This window comes from Notamacropus eugenii, chromosome 6 (genome assembly GCF_028372415.1).
Source record: "Notamacropus eugenii isolate mMacEug1 chromosome 6, mMacEug1.pri_v2, whole genome shotgun sequence".
Lineage (NCBI taxonomy): Eukaryota > Metazoa > Chordata > Mammalia > Diprotodontia > Macropodidae > Notamacropus > Notamacropus eugenii.
The window spans coordinates 316,504,526-316,529,506 of NC_092877.1; the positions used below are offsets into that span (position 1 = coordinate 316,504,526).

General features: G+C 46.0%; 1 protein-coding gene across 19 annotated transcripts in view; it reads right to left on the reverse strand.

Moving 5' to 3' along the window:
* The window catches only part of TNS1 (tensin 1), a 316,581-nt gene that overhangs the window by 170,680 nt on the left and 120,920 nt on the right, over nt 1-24,981 (reverse strand). The window contains exon 1 of one of the 19 annotated variants that reach the window (XM_072617742.1): nt 22,586-22,874. The exons of 17 other annotated variants lie outside the window; for them this stretch is intronic. The gene's annotated coding sequence lies outside the window, so the exon portion shown is untranslated. Of the gene's footprint in view, nt 1-22,585; nt 22,875-24,981 lie in introns of those variants that run through there. One more of the 19 variants, XM_072617747.1, reaches the window with a different exon arrangement.

Here is a 24,981-nt window from a genome sequence, read left to right on the forward strand (position 1 = left end):
CTGCCAAAGGGGTAAGATTGTATACACCTAAGTATACAGGGTCACGGGAAGGGGCTGAGAGCATCTACAGCTGGGTGGGAGGAAGGAAAGTCAGAAGATGTTTCCCTTACGATGGGAAACCTGAGCCAAACACTGAAGGAAGCAAAGGTTTCTAATCCAAAGGGGGTCAGTGGAAAGTTCACTGCAGATGGGGGAGGGCAGCCTGGGCAAAAGGTCAAAGATGGGAAACAGAATACCCTGATCAGGGAACAGCTGATCCAGGGTGGCCAGAACAAAGTCTGTGAGGGGAAGTAAGAGAAAATAAGTCTGGAAAAATAGGTGGAAACTAGATCATGGAGGGTCCTAAGTGGCAGTCTGGGGCATCCGCATTGTGCCCTAGAGGCAACAGGAAGCCACTAAAAGATTTTTGAGCAGAAGAATGACACAGGCAGACCTCGGTGCCTTAGGAACGTCCATTTGACAGAAAGTCGTAGGATGACAGCTAGTTTGAGAACGCCCATTCCTAGCAGAGAGGGTTCCACTTAAACCCAGGCTTTCAGTTTATGCCCCATAAACACCCTCCCCTGCCCATTTTGGAAAAGTCCTTTTTATAAACCATCTCTCCAAAATCCAGACTCCTTTGTGCTGAGAATGAGCCCAGGCTGGATAAAAATCTTGTGCCACATGCATAACTTATATCAAATCGCTTGCCTTCTCAACAGAGAAGGGAAAGGAAAGAATCTGGAGCTCAAATTTTGAAAATAAAAATGTTAAGATTGTTTTGACATGTAATTGTGAAAAAATAAAATATTAAATTTAAAAAAAAATCTTGTGCCATCTCCCTCATACCCTTATCAAATCTATGCCCTATTTATGGCGTCAGTCCAGGGCTTAACTACCTACCCCTGAGGGAGTACGGGACCCAACTGGAATGAAAATATGCATTTAGATCATCTGGTCCCAGTCTCTCATTTTTTAGAAGCAGAAAATGAGGCCTCCAGAGGTTAGGTGATTGTCTAAAGCTCACAGGTAGCAAGCAGCAGACCTATTCAAACCCAGAGTTTCTGACTCCAGATCTTTTCCTTTTATCACCATTTCTTTTCCAAATATGGACAGTAAGAGAAGAAGACCTTCCCACCTCTCTGAAGACTCTAGTGTTGACGAGATAGCTAGACAAGTTTGGTCAGATGGTGTGGCAGAAGAGAAGCCAAGTACGGGAACAGGAAGGTAGGAAACAAGGTCTGGTTATTTTAGTGGGTCAATTCCAATTTTTTTTTCTTAGGTTCATAGATTAAGATTTGGAAGGAATCCTAGAAGCCATCTCGTCCAACTTCCTCATTTTACAAATCATAAAATTTATACCAGGAGAGGATTAAGTAACTTGGTCATGCAGGTAAGTGGAAGGTAGGTAAGGTAGTAAGTGGAAGAGGCAGGATCTATCTCTTCATTAATCCATCAAGTAAACATTTATTGGTCATTTATTTGCTGTAAGATTGTGTGCTAGACCCTGTGAGAAATATGTTTCCCACCTTTCCAAAGCTTATACTCTAGTCATACACAGAGATCACTACATTACAAGGTGGTACATGATAAGAATTGAGGATTCCCATCTCCCATCTGCCCACTTTTGTACAGGTATCATATGATAAGAAAGGTACAGACCAAGTTCAAGATGAGTTCTGAACCCTCTTCCTGGGATAAGAGGCAGGAGTTGGGTGAATCAGGAAAGCTTTCACTGTAGCAAAAGGCATTTGATTAGACTTTAAGGGATGGGTAGGATTTCATAAGGCAGAGATATGAAATAGGAAAGGACATCCTGGGTGAGGATAGAGAAGGAGACAAGAAAGAATAGGGTGATTTCCAGGAAAGGACCACAGGATTTGGAGCTGAAAGGAAGCTTATGGTCCAAACCACATTATTTTAGAAATGGGAAAATTCATGCCTAGCAAGAGAAAATAGATTGGCTATAGTCACATGGGCCTAATGGCAGAACCAGGAATCAAACCCCCATCTTCTGTCTCCGAATCCACTACTGCAGATGACTTTGGTTAGAATTTGGACTACATGTAAGAGAATAATGATGAAAGACCAAATCAGAAATAGAGATTGAGGACAGAATGTTGGAGGGTCTTGGAGAATAGTAGGATTCTATTTGATTTTGGTAGAAAATGGAAATCCCCCTAAAAGCTTTTTGAGTAGGGCTTGTTTTCATGAAAAATCTCCAACCTTAGATCTCTCCTGGCTAAAACACTTATGTCATATCTTGAGTCAGAGTAGAAGGCTGGCTGGCCCTGCCCCATTTTTCTGTCCCTGGGTTGGCCTCTAGGGGATAAAATATCTGACCCAAAGCTTCACTGAAAGAGCAAGTCAGGAAAGACTTACCCCAAAAATAATCTGTGAACAATGATAAAGAATCAGGAAGCAAAGGTCTCGATGCCCAATAAGAAGGGGACAAATAAGATTTAGATGTGACCACAGAGTGGAGAAACTCCAGGGGCATGCTATATTGCCAAGTCTTTTGGAAACCAGGGTAATTGGAACCAAGGAGACCTCAAACTAGTGAACTGAGAAGTAGAGGACCCCCATCCCAAGTCCTAGAGGACGTCAAAGGAAGGAAGAATTGTCTTTTCAGGTTGGGGAAAGCAAAGAAGCTTTCATGGAACAGGTAGCATTTGAGCTGAGCCTTAAAGGATAAGTAGGATTTCATTGGATAGAAATTCATGATTGGGATACTAAAAGGATATTCCATCCTATAGAAATCCCCCATTTTCTACTGCTTTCTCCCATGCTGCTCACTTCACCCCATGGCTCCAGTCTCCACCTCTTTGCCAGTTTGACCAATAAAGATGACCACCTCACTGATTGGTAGGGACCTACCTGGACCCCAGTCATCCTTCTCATTTCACTTCTAGCTCTCTCTACTCTCAAGTATTCTTCCTCTGTCTCTACCAACTTACCCCCATAAACTCCTCCTATTCCAAGCTCCCCTTTCTCTTTTGTATTCCCTATTACAATATAAGCTCATTGAGAGGAGGGACCATTTTGTTTTTCAATCTCCGGTAGCTATCACATAATAAGCACTTGATAAATGTTTTATCTACATAACTATCTATTTCCTCCAACCTATTCCAACACAGACCATAGAACCATTCCCACCTTTCTTAGACATTTCTTTCCAACAGTCCTATTAACTCCTTGAGACCAAGTCAAGTGTTTTTTACTACTTTGGATCATCTCAAAGTGCAGCAGAGTACTTTGATCAATAAATGTCTATTGATTTTAATAAAGGCAGTGTGAGATAGTAAAAAGAACACAGGATTTGGAACTAGGGAGAAAGGGGATTCAAACACCAGCTTTCACATTTGTTAGCTATATTATTCCCAGAAATTCACTTTCCCACTCATTTTTAAAATAGCATTTTTAGACCTGCCCTCCCTACCCCACAGGGTTGTGGTAAGAATTTTACATAAGTCAAAATACTATATAATTGTATATATTGTTACTGTTGCTGTTGTTATCACTGGTGGATCTTCAGAGGAGGACATTGTACATCTTTGCTTGCCTAAATATTTGAGGTGACAGTTAAGAAGTCCTTCCTGGTATCTAACCTAACCCCCTTCTGGAACACACAGAACCTGTCTCTTCTCATGAGGTTGTGAGCTTTCCAAAAAAAAGGAAGAGGATGACACTCCAACTCTATCATACTGTTTACTAAATAAATAAAATGTATATCGCACCTTTCCTGCAATGATCCCTTCTCGATTCCTTTACCCTCGGAGGTAATTCCATCCTTCTACTTACTTCCAGGTAAGACTATGGCCCAAGTAGATAGCACCTATTTGAAATACAGAAAGACTAGAATGCCCTCCATTTTTAGACCTTCCCTCCCAACCTGGGCCCTGAAACAGGCAAAGAAGAGGGAAAATGGAATTCTCCCCTCTAGGGTAGAAAACTGAACTCCCAAGAGAAATTCACCTATCAAGGCAGCAATAGGTTGGCAGGTGGGGAATAAGGAGGATAAGGAAATTGTCATTGTCGTCGTGTTCGTCCTTCGTTGCCGAAGACTATACCATCAGAGAAATGATGACATGATTTGCATTTGACTTTGTTTTGAGTGAGGGAGGGCTGTGCAGGTCACCAGACTCACTTCTCTTCCAGAGATATCTGAATCCAGTGACCTGATATTCCACAGGATAACTGGAAATGGCCCAGGATGAACTGAGAGACCTTGCCCCTTTAGGCCAAAGTCTATGCAGGTACTCACTTAGGGTAAGGCAACACCCATTCATTGAATAGGCCTGTTTAAGAAGTAGCCCAGGCATGGCCCCTTTAATGAGGGCAAGAAAAACAAAGACATCAGGGTGGGAGGGAAACAGCAACAGTAAATTTGGATGGCCCAAAGTTGCCCAGTTGACCTGAGTTTTACTGCCCCCTTTCCCCTTTCCTTTCCTTTCCTTTCCTTTCCTTTCCTTTCCTTTCCTTTCCTTTCCTTTCCTTTCCTTTCCTTTTCTTTTCTTTTCTTACCTTTTCTTTCCTTTCCTTTCCCCTGTCCTGTCGCCTGTCCTCTTCCAAAACCTTAAACCTACTACACTATGAAGCTGGGACTTCAAGGGGCCCCTGCCAAGGGCTCCTGACCCCGCCCCCCCAGTTTTACAGTGATTATCAATAGTAAGGATAGGGAAATACAGTATACTCAAAAGTGGATTCCAGCGTAACCTTGGCCAAATCCTCTCCCCTCTCTGCCCTTACTCTCCTTTATTAGTAAAAATGAAGGGATCAGAATAGATGAGCTCCAAGTTTCTTTCCATTTCAAATTACATGACATCCTGGGTGCTGTCTACCTTAAGACCAACTCAATGATGGAGGAAGAGGAACCCATCTGTTCTAAAAGAGGAGTGTCTAGACAGTATCACCAGCTCCTTGTGGCCTGAAGCCAAACTCAGCAACCCACAGAAGTTCCTAAAGGTAATATCTCCCCAACCAGACCAAGTCCAAGAAGGAAATGACAAAGTGATAATCCACCCAGTCCAGTACATGTCCTTGGAAGCTGTGATAGCTACTGAAGAGGCAATCCCAGACAGAGAATCTGAATTCCTGGAATCCTAATCCTAACTTTGTTTCTTCATTCATTGTGAGGACCACTGCGACAAGGGACTTAGCATTTCTGACGTTTCCTTTCCCCCTCTGTTAAAAGGAAAGATTCCCAGCCTCTTCCAGCTATCTCCCAGGGATGTAGCAAGATTAATTGTGAAGATATGGTTAAAATTCTCTGGGTTATCTAAAAAGGTTAGTAGAAGAATTTATGAGGTCTATAGTACAGTATAGAGATTAGACTTCTAGCAACTTTATCTAGAAGACAGGCCTGAATTGGGAGATAAGGAGGGGAAACATTCTGAATGGCAAATAGTTATCCCAACGCTCATGCATTTTACCTGGTAGAAAAGGCATTTATCCAAACAATTCTGCATAAAATAAAGTGTAATACTAGAACAGAAAAGTAGTATGGTAGAGTGGATTTAGGCTGAGTCAGAAGTATTGCATCTGAATCCCTGCCTTACTATTTCCAACCAATGTGACCCCAGACAAATCATTTAACCTCTGGGCTATTTCTACATGTGTAAAATGAAGTGGAGTGGCCCACCAGGGTCTCTTCTTTCTCTAAATCTTACAATCCTATGACTGGGGTCTGGATGGACACATAGATGGCTAATACCTGAGAAAGGAGACAGGAAAAACTACCTGTTTAAGGGTCTATTGATCTAGTGCCATTTAGAATAACTACAAACAGCCCTACACACCTCAATAACCCCTCAGGACATCACTGCCCAACAAGAGCCCGGTATAATAGTTAATTCTCCTAAGGATGACCCTGGGGTATCCAGAAAAGGCTAAATTACATTTAGAATTGCAGAGTGGAGGAGTGGAAAGAGGAGTGAGCTGAGAAAAAAAGGAGGCATGATTTCAAAGCCTGAGTTCTATCACCTGTATGACCTTCAGCCTGGAACTCTGCTTTCCCATATTTTTCCTCTAAGATCTTTTCCAGCTCTAACATTTATGATTCTAAGAAAACAAGGGAACAGTATAAGTAATTAGCATGTCTAATTAATATCAGGACCCAGGGTGAGAAAATCCAAACCCAATCTGGCTTTGATGCTTAAGCATGGGATGGAATGGGAGCTCCCGGAAGCAGAGGGCATGGCAACCAAGTTCAATGGAGCTCCCGGAGATACATCTGTAACTATCTCAGGAAGTCGCCCTGCATCTCCCAATTAGCCTGCAACAGAGATCTGAACAGCAGCCAGCACGGCTGGCCAGAGAAGGCCTGTATGTCACCGAGAATTGTTTGGCTCCATCTGACGCATATCCCTCCTTCCCTCCCTCCTACCCCGCCCCACCCCACCCCTCAGTTTCCCTCCTCTGCTACATCTCCCTGTTTCTCCAAGGACTTCAAAGAAACCAAACCTGAAACCAGGTCTGGGACAGGGACGGGAGGACAAAGATGAAAGACTGAGGGGTATGGGGGGAAGATTCAGGTTCATGGTGAACTCAGAAATATCATGGGTATGATTTAAAACCAAGAAATTCCATTGACATGTGACGATCCAGTCATGGGACCTCAGATTTCAAAATGGAAGGGAATGTAGGGATTGTAGAGTTCAACCTCCCGGTTTCACTGATGAGGAAAAAGAAGCTAAGAAAACTAACTTACCCACAGTCACAGAGCTGGTGTATGAGGCAGAATTTGAACTCAGGCCTTCCTGACTCCAGGTTCAATAATCTAGCTAGCCACTGAATCAAGCTCTGAAATACCCAGATAACAGACATAGTTTATATTTTTTAAATGCTTTGCCTGCATTATGTCATTTGATCCTCAAAACCCTGTGGGGACTCTTGTAGAAGTATTACCACCTCCATTTCACAGATGAGGAAACTGAGAAGTCAAGAAATGACTTGTCCAAGATCCCATAGTAGAAAGTGGCATAGTCAGACAGGACTCAGCACCTAGGTCTTGTGGCTTCAAACAAGTGTTCTTTCTACTCTGCCATGATGGTTCTTGGATGTGCCCTGAACTCACGTCCACCCAAACAGCTGGTCAGTCACAGACACCTGAGCCCTCCTACACCCATGCCTACACTCACAAGGATATGATTTTCCTTCCTAACTCGCAACCACTAAGAGCTAAAGCCCTTCTCTGGAAGTGAGAAGGGGAAATGGGATTGTGCTTTCAACAAATCTGGATAGGGGTCAGGGGGGGCAGACAACAGGAGAGGTGGGGGGGGGGGAGACAAAGGAACACTTGCCCCTGGAACACGTCCACCTCAGGGCTTCTGCGTTGAAATACCTATGCATGTTGTTCATATCCTGTAAGACATAGCGCAAGTGAATTAGGACACCCTGGGGGCCCCCTGGGGTCCTTTTATCATTTCTGAAAGGTTGGGGAGAGATTCAGAAGGGAGGGGTAAGGACTAACTAGGCAGATGAGTGACAAAGACTGGGAAAAGTAAGTAGGGGATTAGGAAATGAGGAGGAGGGAGAGGAAGGGGCCTGGGAACAGTAGCCAAAGTGAACAGTCAGAGAAGACTGTTCCTAACAGAGAATTGTTCACTGCAAGATTATGTGTGAAAAGGGAGAAACCAGTCCAGGGAAGAAGGATCGAGGGGAGTTAAAAAGCAAATTTAAAAATAGGGGTATCCTCAAGTGAAAATCAAGGGCTAAAAAAAATTGGAAATTTTGAACTTTTTGAGCCCTGCTCCCTCCTTGAGTGAAGAACATTATTGAGGTCTACTGCACGCTCTGGCATGGGGGCATGAAACCCGTGGAAATGGGGATGTGTCCAAGGAGATGGTAAGTGGGGTCTAAGCCCAAGTCTCTATTGGTGTGGAGTGAATGAAGGTCTTCCCTATTCCTGTTTTACCCCCTAACTCCTCAAGGAGGGCAGAGAAGGGTCAACCAAGTTTCTATGACTCACCACCTGGACCTATGGGCATTTCCTGCTGGCCTGAGATGTCACAGCTCAGCCTGGAAGCCAGCCCTTGCCCTTGGTGCACATTTATCCTCATCATTCAAAGTCTGCCATGGCTTCCGCAGCCCTTTCCTCTCCCCATCTTCACCATTCCTTATGAAAGGGTGGGGGTGGAGATGAGGGGAAGTGGGAATGATCACATGCTCTCCTTGTTCTCTGGAGTCAAAAATCCTCCCAGCCCACCACCTCTGAGTCACTAGGATTAAAACTTGGGAAGATTCTGACCCTCCAGCTTTTTCTGATTAGGGTCTCACCCTGACAGCTCTTTGTCTCTGCTCTGTTCTGAATGATCCCTGAGTTGCTTGCAATATTGAGACTAGAAGTCACTCAACTGCCCATCTGCCTGCCTCCAAATAGGAAGGTTTCTCCATCCACAATAGGGATGAATCTTGTTTTGAAAGATCTCCCTTCACCCCCTCCCCCCCATTCCCTCCAAAGAGCCACCTTCATCCTCCCGGCCCCAGCCAAGACTCAGGATCCAGGGGGCAATGCCTCCCCTCCTATTGCAGCCCCTCACCCTTTCCTTTCACACAGTCCTAAGCAGAGAAGAGGTATGGCTAGTGCCTTCTACAGCATGGTTCTTAATCTTTTTGCATGTCCTAAAGCCCTGTTGTGCATCTGTGAAGCTGATAGACCCCTTTCCAGAATTTTCCAAAAAGTCATAATCCAAGAAAATAACATATTTTAGTTTGAGGTTAGTGAAAACAAAGATGTCATTTCTCCCTCATCCAAAGTCACTTCCTGAAATCTATCCTATTCCATCGTCTGAAAATCCATGTACCTGTCTTCTCAATACTGCACCAGGTGGTTGTTTGCCTTGTTCTCAAAGAAGACCATGACATCAGGAAGGTGATACCATGACTTGTTAATGAATTGGATTGAAATGAGAGAGGGATGAGTAAAGTCACAGCCTCACTTTCTCCTCCAGAGCCATCTGGGTCCAGTGGCCACATATAGATCGGGACAACTGGAGATGGCCCCCCAATTCTGCACCAAGAGAAAAAGTGAAGGAGGAATGCTGAGGATGCCACCAAGCTGAGGCTAGCGATTGCAGATGATGAAAGACCCTCCTTCAGGCTAAAGGAATCTGGGTAAATCTCTTTGCCAGGATAGCTCTCTGAAACGTCTTCTCTGAGAAACCTCCAGTAAAATGTAAGCCTTCTGGGGACAGGCTCTGCTTTGGCCATTGGTTTTCTCTGTATCCCAAGCACCCAGTGTGGTGCCTAAATCCATGATAGGAACTTAATCAATGTTTACTGAATCAGATTATTGAACTGAGCGGACAGGTGGGCATCTCATGTGGTCCTCTTTGGACTAGATGATGTCTAAAGATGTGAAAAGCCAGCACAGCTCTGCGGGAAAGGAAAAAAAGGAGGGATCCAGGGAGGGAGGGGATTCTTGGGATCCCAGATGGCAACTACAGACAATCCTTCCTTTCTCCTCCTCTTCCTTTGGAGCTCCCCCTTTTTCCCACCCCTCCTTCACCTCCCTGCCCTCTCTCGGCTTCAACCCTGGAATCCAGCTTTTGGCGGGGGCCCTGCCTCTCCTCCCACGCTTGACTTGGCAAGCAGAACTGCACCAGCTTCAGAAGCAACAAGGACTAAAGCAGCTCATCCACCCCTGACAAATTCTTTCCAAGTCTCCTCTGTCTCCCCCTTCTCCTCCACCTCTCGGCCATGCATGGCTCAGCCACACTTGCAGCAAGCATTGGGAACAGTACTCTGGCCTCCTTCTGATGAGCTCAAAGGCTGCCATAACCATAGGCTTACAGACTCCCCAGGATAGCCAAGGGACATCATTGAGGTGGTATAGTAAGCAGACAAAACTGGAGTCAGGAAGTCCTGAATTCACATCCTACCATTTACGATTTGGGGGATGCAGGCAAACCCTCTGTTTCCTCATCTGTAAAATGGGAATGATCAGACCTACCTGGTTGTGAAGATCAAGGAGATAAAATAGGAAAGTGCTATGCAAACCTTAAAGCTGTTATTATCCCACCAGGCTTTATAGGTATTGTCAGCCAATCAAAAAACATTTATTAAGCACTCACTATATGCCAGTTACAGTGCTAAGTACTAAGAACACAAAGGAAAACACAAGACAATACCTGGCGGAATTCAACGCTCCAGGGGTTCTTAACCTAGCATCCTCAGAGCCTCAGGGCCTCTGCAAATAGATTTCAGAGTCCATAAACTTGTTGAATGGGAAAAACATTACATCTTTAATTTCACTGACCATTAACTGAAATGTAGCATTTCCTTCAATTATTTAAAAATGTTATTCTGAGAAGGGGTCATAGGTTATACCAGATTGCCAAAAGGGCAGTCCATGACCAAAAAAAAAAAAAATCAAGAATCCGGTACTGTACATTCTTTGAGAGTAGGGATTTTCTTTTCCTCAGCCCTTAGGAGATACTGGATTTGAAGCCAAGATTTGAGTGCAAATCCAATCTCAGACACTTATTAGCTGTGTGACCCTGGGCAAGTCACTTAACCTTTTAACTATTTTACTGGAGGTGTCTCAGAGAAGAGGTTTCAGAGAGCTATGCTGGCAAAGAGTTTCCCCAGATTCCTTTAGCCTGAAGGACGGTCTTTCATCATTTGCTATAGGAGTTTCCTCCTTACACTAGCCTCAGTTTGGCGGCATCCTCAGCATAACTCCTTCACTCTTTCTCTTAGTATAGAATGGGGGAGGGGGATTTCCAGTCATCCTGATCTATATCTGATCACTGGACCCAGAAGTCTCTGGAGGAGAAAGTGAAGCTAGTGACTTTGCACAGTCTGCCTCACTTAAATCCAATTTACTAGTTCTAAGACCTCTTCCAGGTACTAAAACCTTCCCAGGTACTAAGACCCTCCCAAAGTATTTCATACCTAGTAGATGGTTAGTAAATATCCATACATAACAAGTCACATGTATATAGCACTTTAAAGTCTACAAAGCATTTTCTTCAAAACAACCATATAAGATTGGTAGAACATGTCTCATTATCTCCATCTTACAGGAGGGAAACAGGTGAAGTGACCAGCCCAGGTTCAGTGTCCAAGCTCAGATTTAGAACCAGGTCTCTCAGACACCAAGTCCAGCCCTCTTTCCTATTTGTTATGACACATCTCTTAGCTACCTGTTTCAAGTTGGACACCCTTCCATCAACCCCCCAACAAGGATGGCTTTCCTTGTCCGTACATAGTAGTTGGCAAGAGTCTCCTCTATTAGAATGTGAATCATTCTTTGTATGTCCAGCGCTTAGCACATAGTCTAGAACAGAGCAACTTAATAAATGCTTGTTGACTACGAAAAGAAGTCTCTTGTGTCTTCTCCAGCAGTTAGCACTGGAGTGCACCCCAAAAACTGTCATCTGTCTGTCTTTCCTTTTTTATCTAGTCTGGGCCTTAAGAGAGGCAGAGGGAGAGGGCCTTACTGATTCTCTAGGAGGCAGGTTTCTTATCCTGAGGAATTTGGGGAGATTAAGACAGAAATCTGAGGGATTAGGAGAGAAAGATCTACCTGAGGTTGTAAAGGCATTGCAGGGCACATGAATTCAGGACTCTGGGGTTCACAGGTTTGTGCTAAATCAGACCCTGCTATGAATCATTGTGCCCCATGACTTGGGCTCATAGGATGGGAGGTGACTAAGAGCAACGGCCCCTGATCCCATGAAAATGGATGATGGTGCCATCTCTACAGTGTGTTCTCTCCAAAGCCAGTTTCATGAGCCCTACCCCTTACCATAATCAGCCAACACCCTTCCTTGCCCCCATCTCACTGCCCACGTCCATGGATGGATGCCAACAGAGTACCCGCTAAATATTCCTACCCAGCAATATCTACTTCCTCTAAACTGAGTCACACACCCCACCACCACCCACACCCACACCCCAAATGGGGAAGAACCCATCTCTCCTTGACCATCTCTTCTCTGGTCCCTTGGCAACCCTCAGCTCATGAAGGTCTGTCTTTTGCTTCGAGTCTGCCTGTGATTAGGAACATAATCAGTGCAACTTCCTGCCAGAGGGAGAGGGAGAGAGAGAGGAGTGGGGAGTGGAGAGAGAGGAGAGAGTAGGTCAGCTCAAGGTGAAGTTCACTGTCTGGGCTCAAGGGAAGGGTCTGATTGAGGTAAACAGGCAAGAGTTACAGAATATAGACACAGAATATTAACAGACTGTAGAATATCGGAAAGGGCACAAAATGTTTAAATGAGAGGTTGTTGTTCAGTTGTGTCTGACTCTTCACGACCCCATTTGGATTTTTCTTGGCTAAGGTACTAGAATGGTTTTCCAGTTCATTTTACAGATAAGGAAACTGAGGCAAATAGGGTTAAGTGACTTGCCCAGGGTCACACAGCTACTAATTGTCCAAGGCAGATTTGAACTCAGGAAGATGGGTTTTTCCTAACTCCAAGCCCAGCACTCAATCCACTGCACCACCTAGCTTCCTTCTAAGTTACAGGCCCTGTGTTCCAGTACTGACTCTTGTCCCATGACTTGTGGGACTTTAGACAAGGCAATTTAACTCCTCTCAGCCTCAATTTCTCCATTTGTAAAATAAGAGGATTGATCTTCTGGCTCTAGAGTTATGATCCTAGGAGCATAGCACAAAGAATACTGAAGCTGGAAGGGAGCTCATCTGGTCCAATCTTGCTTAGTGTAGGAATTGCTACTGTCTCACATGAGGAAGGTTAAGATGAAACTGCTTGCCAAGGTGACTTGCTCAGCACGTTGCCTGGCACATAGTAGGCATTTAATAAATACTAGCTGACTACGGTCAGACTAGAACCTCAATCTGTCTATTTACAATCCTTCTAGTGATCTTTCCTTTCCGCAGGAGCTGGTGAGGAGCACGGGAATCCTTCATGGTTGAATGAAAGGAGCCAGGGATCCCTAAGGATGAGGAGGGAGGGAAGAAAATTCTTCAGCAGCTGGACTGAAAATGAAGTTTGTTCTCAATCTAGAACTTTCCAAATCAAACTGAAGGCCCCAGGCTAAGAAGGAGGCTCAACCCAGAGTTTAGGTTGTTGCTTTGGGGTTTTGTTTTGTTTTGTTTTGTTTTGTTTTCAAGCTGAACCAATCACAGCCAGACTCAGCAGAGAAAAAAGGGCAAGCCCCTCGGGACTATTGAGCACTCTGACATCCAAAGAGCATGTAAATTCCATATAAACTAACGTGGAAGACAACATCCTCAGATTGGAATAAAAGCTTCTGTGGGTAAGTAGGCAGTTCTGTTAGCCCCACCACCCTGCAAGATACAGTCCTTCAGAGGGATGTCACAGAATCCACATTTTACAGATGGATAAATTGAGGCCTAGGCCTCAATTTCTGTTCAAAAAACACATTTTCTTATTGTTATTGTTTAGTCATGTCCAACTCACTGTGACCTCATTTGGGGTTTTCTTGGCAAAGATACTGGAGTGGTTTCTCCAGCTCATTTTACAGATGAGGAAACTGAGGCAAACAGGGTGAAGTGACTTGCCCAGGGTCACCCAGCTAGCCAGTGTCCGAGGCTTGATTAGAACTCAGAAAGATTAATCTTCCTGATGCCAGGCCCAGCGCTCTAACCACTACATCACCTGAAGCTACATACACCTTGTCTATGTGTTATCTGAATGTGAACTTCTTGAGAGCAGGGACGGTCTTGCTTTTCCAGCCCTAGCATTCAGCATTTTTCAATTTTTTAAATTATTTTACTTCTAATTTATGGACTAAAACAAGCATTTCCATACATAGTACAATTTTTTAAAATAATCTTTGTACACAGCAAAGATTTAATAAATGCTTTATTCAGTCCTTCATTCTACAGAGGAAGGCTTGGTTTGGAATGAGCACTGGCTCTTCGGTCAGATGGCCTAGGCTCAGATTCCTCTTAATGCCCAGGTAACCTTAGGCCAAACCTCCCTGGGCCTCGATTCCTCTTCTTTCCCTTTGACATGCCTTCAAGCTTGAGAGTTTGATCCTATGACCTCAAGACTAAGATTCTAGTTTGCTGACCAGTCATGGGTCACTAGTCACCGCCCAGGCTATCTCCTCAAGGCAAGGGGCCAGTATCCTTCCTCCTTGCCTGAGAGATGCTCCTCAGGCTTGTGTCCAATCCCAGTCCTACCCATCCTTCCAACCTCCCTCAGCTCCCATCCAATCTCCTTCATGAAGCATTATGGACCTGTCCAGCCCACAGGCACATTTCTTTCCTCTGAATGTCTCTAATTTAGCGCTTGATTATGTTTTGTCTTGTGTGGACCTTTGCGTGCTTCATCTTCCCTAGCTAGACTATAATCTCTGTGAAAGCAGAACCCATACTGCTGGACCACAGGGTTAGGCACAGACACTTGAAAAGATCAGTCATTTCATCAGTGTGGCTGGTTATTTTGCAGCCCCTCCAAACCTGGTCTTTCTCAGCTAACATAGCCAAGAATTAACACCACATAGTGGTCAACCTTCTGGAGAGAAGTCTCTCAGAGCTGGGCTTAATAGCCCCTGATAGGACCCCCAAGATCATCTCTCCACTACACTGAGTAAGGAATTGACCTCCAGGTTGGTATTTAATAAACATTTGTTGGTCAATTGACTTATTCCACTGAGGGTTCTCTGGAGGCTCAAGTCGGATATGTGACCCCCTCTCAATGAAAGAGGGCTAAAAGGAAAAGTCATTTAGAAATTGGGATGGGTGCTGAGGAAACAAGAGTCAGGGGTAACATAATGGATAAATTATTCCTGGCTACTGGCAATTACCCCGAGTCTATCCTGCTTCCAAAGCTACCTAATTAATGTTCATAGACCACTTTATGTTATACCATTTCATTCCCACAATAACCCTAAGAGGTAGGTGGTATTATCACCCCCATTTTAGAGATTAAGGAACTGAGGCAAACAGAGGATAAGTGACTTGTCACCAGTAAGCATGTGAGGCAGGATTTGAACCAGGTCTTCCTGATTCCAGGTCCAGCACTCTATCTACTCACTTCACCACCTTGCTATCTTTGCTGAAGTAATAGCACAAAGGTTGAAGCTTAGACACCAAGAGAAAAGGATTTAAGACACAGAAATTGGGGATACTATTCTCATTCGTGGAGGATTCCCTATCTTTATAGGCCGACTTGCCTAGAAACAGGGTCCTGGATGAAACAGACTCTGAAAGACCCCCGCCAGCCCTGAGATTCTCATATTCCATAACTCTTACTTAGGGGTGGGATATAATCCAAGAAGGAAGACTTTAGTTGATTTATAATAGGGTTTCTTGTTTACAATGCATGGCAACTTTCTCAGACCATTTTATAAACACAAATGCTAATGGACTCCCTGGGCTGGAGAGGGCCTCTGGAGGTCATTTCATCCCTTCCCCCTGTCCCTACCTCACTTCTGGCACAGAGAGATTGAGTAGATGTAGCCATGGAGGAATCATCGATGATGAGATGTTTATGAGGAATAAAAAACAACAATGTCCAGAAACGGAAGGGGCCATAGAAAACAAATAGCACATTTTACAAAGGAGGAAATTGAGGTTTAATGGAGAGAAGTCACTTGCCCAAGGTCATAGTAAATGGTAGAGGTGGGATTCACATACAGGTGTTCTAACTCCTAGTCAAATTCTCTTTCTATCCCCACCCTTCCTCAATCACTGAGGCCTGAGAGAAGGAGTTGGAAACAATCAGGTGCTGGGCAGAGCCCTAGGCGCCAAAACCCTTACTCTCGATTTACCAAATTCTGCTCTAACCATCTTCGTCCATCTCATCCCTCAGTCAACAAGTACTTAGCACTATGAGGTGGTAAAAGAGAAAGAGAAAATTCAGTCCCTGCCCTCGAGCAGTTTCTAATTTAACGAAGAAGCCTAGAGTAAGGCAAGCTAAGCCACTACCCAGCAGTGGGTCAGTGTTCAATGGTGGTGTGCTAGAGATTTCAGGAGTCTGGAGAAAGGAGAGGTCACCTTGGGCTGGAGTAGTGCAGGAAGGTTTTGCCAAGGAAGACTAAAGCAGCAGGGTGGTACAGAAAGCATCCTCCTCCCCCACTCTTTTCTCCAGACCCCTTAGGGATACACTGCTCTCTCCCCACACACCCATCCCCCACTGCTGTCCCTGCTCCCAATCTCCCAGCTCTAAGCCCTAAAAAGGCGTGTTTACACAGTTCCAGTATGGCCCTCAGAGGACACGGTGCCAAGGTCTAACTTCAGCTCCTGAATAGCCCATGTCCAGCCTGGCTAGAAGATACACCAGCCCAGCTCACCCTCTGATGTGTCCCACACACCACCACCACCATCCCCCAGCACCCACACACAATCTCAGGCTCAAAGATTAGAAGAAAGCCTGGTCAAGTGGAAACAGTGATGAATTTGAAATCAAAGGACCCCCTACTCAAAAGTTGGCCCTGCCAGTGTTGTATGACCTCAGGTAAATCATTTAACCTAGGGAGGGAGCAGCTCCTCAGTTTTCTTTGTAGAATGAAGGGATCGGACCAGATGCCTTCTCAATACCTTACAAGTTCGAAATCTATGATTTATGAATATCAAAGTAAAAAGGAAAAAACAGGGAGGCTTAGATTCCTGGGGGAAACTGACGCAAGGAGCAGAGGGAAAAAACTGGAAAAACCGTAGGGGCAGGTGGGAGGGGACAGCCTGGTGTCCTGAGTCATAGACACAGGTCTCTTCTCAGAGGCAGACATGACTACTTAACTCCCTTGGGTGCCTCCAGCCTGGTTCTCTGCCCACCCTAGATCCCCACCCCAACAATGGAAAAGAACATGAAGCCACTTGGGTGGTGGAACAAGGAGAGGAGAAAACGTGACTATGCATATTGGATGGGGGAGGTGTCAGAAGGAGGTGGGACACAGCCCACAAGGTTGGCAATCCAGCCACCCTGATTCCAGATCCCTTGTGCCCAACCTTCCGAGCACATAATGGTTTGGGGGAAAGCAGGACGGAGAGCCAGTCAGGCCGCCCACAAAGGCAGGAGCTAGATTCCCAGGGCCGAGAGGAAGAGAGGAAAAGGGAAGTCAGCTGCTTTTCATGCCCAGGAGCCCAGCTGAACTGACTCTTACCCAGCTGCTTTTCCTAGCATGAAGTCTGACCCCAGCACACCCCAACACCTGAGAAATCTCCACTGCAACTCTCAGCTGGGATCGGAAAAGGGATACAGAGACACAGCTTGCCCTCTCTCTACTTCAGATGCTCCAGGTGGAGGAAAGAGAGACTCACTTCACCAACTAACCAAGCTATGCCCACAAGCTGAGCAGCCTGAATATCACAGAGATTCAATCCTCTCTCCAACCACCCTGGGTCATCTCTGTGGTCCTGCTCCCTCATATATCTGACCTGAACTGTTCACTCTGCCTTGAGATTTCTTTCTGTTTTTCTGTGTGTGTGTGTATCTGTCTGTCTGTCTCTGTGTGCCTCTCTCTGTCTCTCTCTCTCTCTCTCCCTCCCCCATCTCTTCATTACATTTCTCATAAAAGAAGGAACAGTTCCTACTTTGCCTAGCCTCCATCAGAACCTGGGAGAGATCTTGGGAAAAGGCAGAACTCAGAAAAACAAGGTCTTACCAAGTCCCTTCCATCAAGACCTTAACCACTTTAAAGAAACAGAGAATGTTCTCAAGATCCAAGGGGGGGTGGGGGTGGAATGGCTTTGGGAGTAGTGCAAAACATTAAGGCTCGATGTCAAGGAAAGTTTTCCCTAGAAGATCGTTAGGTCTTAGAGAATAAGTGATCTGTCCATGTGCCAGGACTGGGTGAAGGGCAGACCTTTTTAGAATGGGGAAGGACATCTGGGATGCTCCCTGGCCTCACCACTTGGTCCCTCAAATGAAAGGAAGGAATGAGGGGACATGAGGAAGGAACAAGAAGCAGCATAGGACAAAAAGAGGTCTGAGGAGTGGGAAGGCTGGGCCCCGAGAAGGGAATCAAGGGTGGAGCACAGGGTCCCAAAGAATGCCAGAGACCCACCCAAGGAGACCTGCCATATGAGTCATTGACCTTTCAGTGCTCGGCATACAATAATCACCCATTTGGGAGGAGCCAGGGAGGACCAGCAGAGAAGTTGATGGGGAGCAGTAGTTTGGGGACCAATCTTGGGTGGGGAGGAGTGGCAGAGTAGCTGAGAAAGACCTTCTCCACTCCTCTGGAGCAAGCCAGAGTCAGACAGAAAAAGACTTACCTCCAAGGGCTTCCTCCAAAAACCACACCACCAAGATCATCGTCATAACAGAGCTAACCTTTAACTTAGTGCTTTACATCCATTATGTCCCAACAACCCAGTGAGGCAGATGAAATTATTATCTTTATTTCACAGATGAGGACACTGAGGCAAAGAGAGGCTAACTGATTTTCCCAGGGTCACACAAGCTAGTTTCAGAGGCAGGATCTGAACTCCAGGTCCAGAACACTAGACCACTTCTATCTCCTAGCAGCCTCATGACCATCACAGCCATATAAACCATGTCCCCTCAAGGGACAGCACAAGAGATTAACTGCTGGACCCCCGAGATGTTCCTGTCTTCCCCTTCCCCCTCAAACCTATCTCCTCTATTCAGTAGCTCATATCCTGTCTAAGCCTGTATGGCCAGTTCTCACCCCAGGTTGAGAAGGTAGGTCTAAACCCAAAGGCTGGATGTGGACTTCGGGGTCTTACCCTGTGATAACAGCCACCCTCCCTCCAAACTTGCACATTTCAATCAGGTGTGGGCACCAGTACAAACTAACATGAGACTAATGAGGCCAGTGTTTATATATAGGCTGCCTTCCCCAAATTACCTCAGTTTCTCATCTGTTGGTTTAGGATAGGCTAGAAGGTCTCTAAGGTCCTGTCCAGCTCCACATTTATGATCCTATCATCTTCCTACATGGTATCCATTCTGACGGCTCTGACCTGTCTACCATAGGTAGAAAAATTCTGAGAGAGACAGAGAGATAGACAGAGAAACAGAGAGACAGAGAGAGACAGATAGAGACAGACAGACAGGAAGAGAAAGACAGACGGGGGAGAAGGGAGAAAGGAGAGAGAGAGACAAAGAAAGAGAGACAGAGAGAGAGGGAGACAGACAGACAGAGACAGAGACAGAGAGACAGAGAAGGTTGGAACTGAAAGGGACATTGGAAACCATTTTGCATTATTTCACAGAGAAGGAAACTGAGACCTAGACCTGGATTTTTTCACTCCTCCATCTCATTTTCTGAGAAAGATGCCAATTATGAAAATCATAGGATTTCAAACTGGAAGGGACCTTAGAGGTTATCAAATACAACCACATTATTTTCAACAAGAAAACTGTGGCCAAAAGAAGATCACTTTCACTCTTCAATATCATTCGAGATCCCCCATCAAGAGTGAGGGGGCTGAAATTTAGAGAGTAGTGGTAGCATGTATACAAGCCCCTTCAACAGGTAGAAATAACTGAGCTTAGCACCCAGTCCCTGTCTCCACCCTTCACCCCACCCATCAGCCCTGATCTTTCCTCTAACAGAAGCCTCCCCAACATATTCTGAAGTCTGCACTCCACTGAGCTGGTGTTCTGAGGTCTCTCTCACTGCAAGTTGATTTGGAGGCATGATTAGTGCTGTTTTGCCCAGTTGCCAAAATTGCTACTTACAGCTCTGGCCAGAATCCATCTTAATTCTCTCTCCAGACTACCATTCCTGCCCTTTACCTTTATCTTGCTCTGTTCTCAGTAAAGACCATAACTGTTGGTGAACAGTTACAACCATAACAAGAATTAAAGATGGTCACAAAATGTGAACCTCCTCCTTGAATGCACACACACACACACACACACAATTAACACACCCATTTAGCAACCCAACTAAAACTTTCAATTTATATTTTCTAAACAAATCCTCCCCCACTAATGAGAAACACTGAATCAGGGGTAAGTGGGGCACATGAAAATATACAGGCATGAGGAATTTCTGAAGCAGGGAATTAAGAAATAAAGATTGGGAGGGAGAGACATTTAAAGAACTAGGAGGTCCAGACTCCCACTCCATATAAGTAAGCTACAGTATCTTAACTCCTATAACTCTCAGCCTCTTAAAAAGTTTTGTCTTCTCTCTACCTTGGGAGCATGGGAGATAGGGGCTTTTAAGTCAAACAAAATAGGCTGAAATTCCTTGCCCTTTTTTTGTCACCCCAGTTTTTTCTGGATCTGTCCAAAATTCACAGCTGGCAGAATAAAGGGAGTATCAGAACCCGGGGTCCAAAGATCTGAAATGAAGGTGGGGACCAGTCAAGCTTCTAGCTCACAGAGACCTCATTAACTCTTCGTGCCTCAGTCTCCTCATCTGTAAAATGGAAGAGTGTGAACTCTCGAGTCTCTTCCATCTATAAATCTATCATTCTGTCACTCTAGCCTCAGATCTCTGCCCCTCTAACCCTCTCTATTGCAGCATTGTGGCCTTTACTCTTCCTCTGAGAATGGGGTCAATGTGGATGAGGAAAGGGTGGGATCCTGTCCAAAAGGTGTTTTGAAATCTTCAGGTGATCAACTCATCCACAAGGCTTTATTAAACACCCCCCACACGCCAAGCGTTAGGTGCCAGGTATGCCAGAATAGAAAAGAATCAGACAATACCTATGAGCAAGGATCTTATATTCTCAGATGGAGAAATGAGGGGAAGGGGTAGGGAAGTAAATGCAGCTATTGTTGTGATGGGACCATTTGTGGAGGAGAACATGGAGGAATCAATCCTACTACCAAGATTGAACCCAAAGCCCTCCATGCTCCCATGTCTCAGGATATTTAGGAGTTTTCTTGTATAAGGAAAGGGGCCCAAAGAAATATCAAGGAAGAAGCCAGAGGGATTATCCCCTACCCCTTTTCCCTGACCAGAGGCTATCCTCCTCTACCTCAGCTAGATATATCTCTAACATGATCACAACCACCACACCCTCCCAGACCCCCGTTTCTTTGACACAGATGGTGGGGAATGAGAAGAAAAGCTCCATTTCCCAGGTGATAGAGGAAAAAAAGGCTGAGGGACCCAGAAATCCTGATTCCCAGACTCTGCCTAGCCATCTGCAAGCTACAAGTCTCATCCCAACAGCTGTGTGCCCTCCACTTCCAGGTTTTGGATTCTCACCATGTACTCTTCCTGCCTCTTTCCTTTTATCCTAACCCCCTACCTTTCACTTCACCCCATTCCCTTTTACCTCCTATCCCTGAGTCTACATCTCTAATCTGAAGACCAGTGTATTATAGGGGGAACATAGTGAGTTCCTCCCAGTCATCCCCCTAACACCCCCCCCCCCCAATTTCCTCTTCTAGGAACATCGACCTAGCCTAAAAACATCTGGGCTGGGGCAGCTCTGGCCCCGTTCCCTGGATGGGGGGGTGGGGGAGACACAAGTTGTTGGGGGGGAGGTGAAAACACCCAGCCTGAGGTTAACTCTCTCCTGGCCTTCTTGGCCAAAAAAAAATGTATGTGAGGGGTGAAGAACCAGAGCACTGGAGAGTCAGAAGAGGGGAGATGAAGGGTGGGGAGAGGGAGGGCAGAGAGGGGGTGGGAAGGCAGCTGCATGTATGTCTGTTCATTAACCACCTGGATTAGCCATTTCTGCCCAGAGGGGAAAAGAAGGGGGCAGGGTTGGAGAAAGAGAAGGTAGCCGGACACCCCCATGCCAGCCTATGCCCTTTGGCAAGGGACCATGAAACCAGGCATCTAAGCTGGGCAAAAGGCAGGTGAAGCTTTTGTTTAACCCTTTCCTGTTCCCGTTCCCTACAATTCCATCCTCCCCATCCACCCTGGCGTAGGGAAGACTCCCTTCCCCCGGAGTGGGTTGTGGGTCAGATGAATAGAAGGAACATTCAATTCAGAGATAGGAGTCCTCAGGGTTCAAGGGAGGAAAGAGCCTAGAGGTGGGAGTGGAAAAATAAGTCGGGAGAAGACATTCACTGCACCTCCCCAAATCTGTGCCCTTGGGCCCGTGGAGAACAAGCAGGCATGGAGGAGGAGGTGTCCCATCTTTTCCTGTGTGCATCAGAACACAGCCCCTCTCTTCTTCTGGGCTGGATCCCAGCAGTCATAGACACTACTAACTTCCCCTACCAACAAAACTCCCCTCAACTCTCAGAGCAAAGCCATCACCCACCTTCACCCACCCTGTCCCCTCCAACTTGAAAACCTGTGCACGATCTCTGTCTCTGTCTCTCTCTGTCTCTGTCTCTGTCTCTCTCTGTCTCTGTCTCTCTGTCTCTCTGTCTCTCTCTCTCTCTCTCTCTCTCTGTCTGTCTCTCTGTCTCTCTCTCTGTCTCTCTCTCTGTCTCTCTATCTATCTCTCTCTCTATCACACACACACACACACACACACACACACACACACACACACACACACACACACACACACACACACACACTCACACACCAAACTTGACCCTGGCTATCCAAAGTCCATATTGTGGAGGTGGTCGTCCCACCCAGAGTCTGGGGAATGAGAAGGTTGATCTCTGGATGGACTTGTCCACCCTGGTGACCTGGGATCTGAGAGGCCACTCCCAGCTTCCCTAGGCATTTATTTTCCCAGGGCAACCTGGATGCTACCACCCCCATCTTCCTCATCATCTCTGCCTCCACCCTTCTGCCTTTCTAACAGCCATACCCCCTGACCACTCACCTTTCCAGGCAGAGAAGCCACTGGGCGTGGGTGGGTCTCTGGGGCTGGAGCTTTCCAGGGGGCAGCAGAAAGAAGGGGAGCTGGATAAAATGGGGAGTGGACAGCAGCAGCAGCAGCTGGAATGAGTGAGAAGCTGGGATCCAAGGATGAGAGGAGGGTGAGGGAGGGAGTGTGTGAATCTTGTGGGGGAAGCCGAGCAGGGAGGGGGAGCAAAGAGCAGAGTTGATCCCAGGTCCACAGCTGAGAGCAACTGAGAAGAGAGACCCGTCTGCTTGGTCTCCCTTCTCTCTCTGCACCGCCTCCTCCACGCCAGCCAGCCAGCCTCCTGTTCTCCACCTCCTTTAACCCATGCACAACCCAGACCTAGCTCAGGCCAAGGCCAATGCACACGCCCAGCTCAGTCCCAAGGGGCAGGGGGGGGGCCGTGTTATTCATCTCAGACTGCCACTGCTGCTTCCCTACAACAGAAGACTTACATTCGAGGACAGGTTGGCCTAATAAAAAGGGGCTAAAAAAGAACCAAGGATGCCTACAGAGACCAGGCCTCAGAGCCTTAGACATCTCAGGGAAGGGACTTAGCAAAGAGCTGCTGGGAAGTGTCCAAGGTCAGCAGAAGCAGGGAGGGGAAGCTTCGTGGGGACTTGGGGAAAATAAGCTTGGATAATAATAGGAACACACATTTCTATAGAGTTTCAAGGCTTTCAAATCATTTTCCCCAAAACAACCTCAAGAGGTTGAGCATTATTGCCATTTGCCAAAGATCATGGAGCTAGAAAGCAACAGAGCCAGATCTCCTCAATTTCAAATCCAGAGGGTGCTTTTTTTACCCCCCAACCCTCACCTGCCCTCTATACAGTGAGGCTCTGCTGGAACAAGGGAAGGGAATAAACAGTTTTTATTAAGCACCTACTGTATGCACCTGGCACTGTGCCAAATGCTTTACAAACAACCATTCCTAACCATGGCCAAGATTGGCTACAGGAAGAGTCGGGGTGGTGGGGCACACGGAAGGGAACAGGGAGGAAATAGTCCAACATTTATTGCTTATGCCTCCTCCTACTTTCTCTCCAGGTTTCAATTGCCCCCTGGTGAAGGCAGCATATTATGGCAACAGTGGACTTTACCAGAAAGTGAGGGACCTGGGTTCTGGTTCCACCTCTGCCACTACTTTGAAGTCAGTCGGTTAATTTCTCTAGATGCAAGTTTTCTCATCTATAAAATGGGTATATAACCCCTGCCTCCTTCAAAGGTCTGTTTATAAGGATGCAATGAGGCGGTACATGTGAAAAGTCAGAAGTTCTACAGCAGTGTAAGGAATGATCATTATTATAGCATTAAACTTTAAAGGTAGGGTCTCAGAGCATACTGACAGTCAAGGTCGGGGCTGGGGGAAGTGGCTGTCTTTCAGAATGGGTAGGATACATAGAAGGAATATACCTAGCTAAACTCACTCACTGGACTCCCCATCACCAATCAGCAGCAACTCTCCCACCCTGAAGATACATTCTGACCCTCGTGAGTGCCTAGACTGGACCACCCCTTCTGGGGGGGGGGGGTCCCAGCAGTGCTCAACTCACTTCTGGCTCAACTCACTCTCTGGACTTCTTCCCCACTTCTCCCCCAACTCCACTTCCAGCTCCCTTTTATGTACTATCTTCCCTCAAACCTGGCACTTAAGATGGCCGGAGCACATAATAAACAGTTAATAAGTGCTTTATCTATCTATCTATCTATCTATCTATCTATCTATCTATCTATCTATCTATCTATCTATCTATAGAGGTCAGCCAGGGGCTCTTAACCTGGAACCCATGAACTTGGATGGGGAAAAAATATTATTTCTTTTCACCAATCCTCTAACTGAAAGGTAGCATTTCCTTCCATTATGAACAGGCAACAACCATGATTCTGAAAAGAGGCCCATGGGCTTTACGGAACTGCTGCCAAAGGGAGCCAGGAGCCTCTAAAAAGCCCCTGCTCTAGATCCTGTGGTAGGAGTCAGGATTTGAGAAGTTAAAATCCCAGTCCTCTAGATGACCTTCCATTTCCCCTGTCAAGCTCAACCTCAGTTCTCATCCTCTGTCCTCACCTCAGATGACACCAACAGGTCCCCAACCAGATATTTGGTAGCTATGGCACAGTAGAAAAATCTATAATTCAATTCCACACAATAAGCATTTATGAAGCACCTACTATGTGCTAGGCACTGAGGATTGTTAGAGGCAGGATTTGAATTCAGGTCCTTTGACTCCAGAACCATCGTTCTTTCTGGTATATCAAGCTGTCTGTCCCAAGAGCTGAGCAGCACAGTATAGTACTGGGCCTGGAATAAGGCAGTTGTTGTTCTCTCATCTTTCAATCCTGTTTGACTCTGTGTCCCCATTTGGGGTTTTCTT